Here is a 3657-nt window from a genome sequence, read left to right as displayed (position 1 = left end):
CAATTCCTTTAGTCCTAGCCTCCAGGATTTGGCTATTGAAACACTCATACATATTGTTTAAGTGTATATCGCATTTGAATTTGGCTTGAAAATGTGATCTGGTCCAATGTATGGGATGGATCATGAAAGAGATCTTTTTCATGTAGTCATATGCTCCTAAGGACATTATTTTCAACTTTTCCATGGTTTTTTCAAAAGTGTAGATTGAGGTTGCGATAACACATGCCCAAACTTGGTCTTTTATAGCCTTGCCTCTAAATTTTTTCCTGAATTTGTGTGAATATGCCTAACACAAAAACTATGCTCACTATCAGGGAATAATTCTTCTATGATAAGAATTAAACCCTAATGAATTGCATAAAAGGACACACCATTACCCCATACACAATTTTATTGCAAAAAAAAAAAAGAAAAAGAAAAATAAAAGCAAACACAACAAAAAATAAACAATGTGTCAGTCCCAGCAAGCAAATCAGAATTCATTCCTAGTGATATAAAACATATATTATTACTATCAATCCAGTATGAATTAAATTTAGAAACACCGAACAGTTTCTATAAACATATATCCTTAACCCAAAAAGATATAGATCAGAATTCATCCTGAAAACTAAAGAAGAAAAAAAATCAACTAACCAAACATATTTCATGCCTAGCAGCCAAAAAACTGCCTATGAACTACAAATAGATAAGGAAAAATTTTGCATTAATTAAAGTAAATCCCATTCATGCATAAAACCAAATCATAAAAATCATATTGGTATGGAAAAAATACAAATCAAAATTCATACCTAGCAACCATAAATAAATTGCCTATGAAGTACATACATAGAGTAGAAAAAATTGCACTCATTAAATCAAATCCCATTCATGCCTGACACACCAATTTGCGTGCGTGTACCGCAAGTGCACGGGTGTCAAAGTAATAAAATACCCAGTGAGTCGGGTAGTCGAATCCACAGGAAACGGAAGTATTAGTAGCAACCACTTCTCATTTATCTAGTCGGAATCAATATTATGATGAAGTGAACTCAATTGCAAGGATAAGAATATTGCAAGCAAGCAAGGAAAAGTAAAGGTAAGGAAAGTCTCAATCAATAAAAATAAGGTACTCGGCCATGCTCCCCATAGGATCTAACATGAAGCGCAAGACTTACTAAATATTTCTAAACCAAGTTAAAAGAGTCGAGGTAATCCAAGAATAATTGGTCCCTGCCTCCAGGCCACCGATATTAGTCCCCTAAGAGGTCCTGGTGGAGAAATCGCTCAATCTCACACCTCACACCACATATGACCGCAATAAACTCTAGGGATACCTAAGAGTACAACCGATTTCTAAAGATAAATCAAACCATACTTTTAGGTGAAAGATTCCTAGCCCCCTACAAGGTCTCGGCGAAAAAATCTCTCAATCTCATGCCTCACACCAAATATGGTTGCATAAAACCTAGGGAATACGGCGATAGGAAGCACTCATTGAAGGGAAAAGGGGGCATTCCACTATCTCATGACTCACCCTCTCAACCCTCTTCAATCTTGGAGTTCTAACCCTAATGGAGACCTCTCTCTCACCAAGGCAACAAATTATGCAATACAAATCAATCACAAGGATTAATACGACATGCAAGCAATGAGAAAATAAGATTGAAACTCAAATAAACTTGGATTCAATAGAAAGCATAAAGGAAATCAATGCAAAGATATGATCCTAGGGTTCACATGCCCAAATACCTACTAGGGTTTAGCTCTCCATGAGGCAAATTACAAAGTATCGAATAATGCAATGAAAAACAATAAAAACCATTGAATAAAACCCCTTGAATTCGTGATGATGGCCGTAATGGGTCGCTCAACGTCTTAAAGGATCCCTCTTCGAAGCTAGGTTGCCGAAGGCTCCCTTGATACTATGATGGAGGAAAGATCTATCAAAGTTGGTGAAGAACGGCCCCAAATTAACCAAAGACCTCCTCTTAAAACTCTAGCCGCTTCGCTCTTCAAATACTAGCAAAAAGTCTCTAAAGAATAGGGGAAAATGACTATTTATAGTCAGAAACCGCGTCTGTGACGTGCCTCCACACGACTGTGTGAGTTTTCACACTCCCGCTTAAGCTGCAGAAATTCCTACGCGACCACGTGGAATTTTCATGCGGTCACGTGAACAGTGTTTTTGCTACAACACTGCTATAGTGATTTTCTATGGTACTCTTCATGAACACGGCTCACACACTCTTCTCTAAAGGCCATATGGTCGGGCACACATCCACGTGGTAAGTTATGAGGTTTTTCATTATCGAATCATCATTGAGAAGCTCTTGCATTCTTTACACAAATAGAGACATAGGAGTATGACCCTTCCAACTCACAAATTAGCTTGAATTCTCTTCGAAGTTGGCACACACCTCCATGTACATGAGCTCATCTTGTGTCTTGATCCTTATGTTGTATAAAAACTCCCAAAATGTGCCTTCATAACCTATCTTTGCTTTTCTTTCTTTAAGGTATTCACAACCTATTTTCACAAAGGAACACCAAATACAATATTTGAGACATAATCCATGATAAAAATGATGTTCAATACGTGTAAAACATATATAAAACTATGTCTACTCAAGCACTTATCAATGCCAAACAAATCACAAACATCATATTGTTATGTAAAAAAAGTGCAAATGATCCAAACTAAAAATATGTATAAGTCGGCAATCCACTATGAATTAAATTCAGAAACAACAAATGGTACCATAAGACTTACAAATTCATCATGGATCAACTAAATAATGACAGTAATTAAAAATTAGACTATAATTCATTCCCATCAACCAAATTTTTTTTTCCTATGAACTATAGACATAGAGTGGAAAAATTGCACTCATTAAATTAAATCCCATTCATGCCAAACAAATCAACAATCCATTATGAATTAAATTCAAAAACAACAAATAATTCAATTTGGGTTAAAGGTAGATTGGATAGACCTTTTGCCTATCACTCATGAAGGCCCACTGGTTGCTATTGTCAATCCTTAAGTCTTCTGCCAAGTGCTCAAGAAACCATCTCCAATTGTCCTTGTTCTCCTTCCCCACAGTTGCCCATGCAATGGGGTAGATGCAATCATTTGTATCTATCCCCACTGTTGTCAACAGCTGCCCCCCATAAAGCCCCTTCAAAAAATAATCATTAACTGAAATTACCAGTATGCAGCTAGCCAGGAAGTCTTCCCGGGGTGGTGCTAAGCAAATGTACATTGCTTGGAACACTCCAACATCACATCTAAATTTTATGGTTGAGGTAGGATGTGTTTTCATGAGCTCCAACCTGTAGTTATACAGTCTTGCTATTTGTGTTTGCTCATCAGCATCAATGAGCCTAACACACACACAGTATTTGATAAGTGCTTATGTATTAGTAATACGAAGTATTCTTTTCTTACGATTAGCATTACTTTTATCAGGTTTTAGCGCTAATACATGTGTATTTGTGTTCTTTTGCGCATGTAGGGTTGTGAAGCTATGTTTTGAGAGAAAAAGCCAAAAGTATATCGTAAATGCACTATTTGGGGGAATCTTGGAAGGAACAAACGCGAAGACACAAGTGGGGCTCTAAGATACGTGAATGTGTGCCAACCTCTATGTATTCAAGCCAATACAATGAGTTGGA

The sequence above is a fragment of the Dioscorea cayenensis genome, chromosome 17 (assembly GCF_009730915.1).
Source record: "Dioscorea cayenensis subsp. rotundata cultivar TDr96_F1 chromosome 17, TDr96_F1_v2_PseudoChromosome.rev07_lg8_w22 25.fasta, whole genome shotgun sequence".
Classification (NCBI taxonomy): Eukaryota; Viridiplantae; Streptophyta; class Magnoliopsida; order Dioscoreales; family Dioscoreaceae; genus Dioscorea; species Dioscorea cayenensis.
This window is presented reverse-complemented; position numbering follows the sequence as displayed.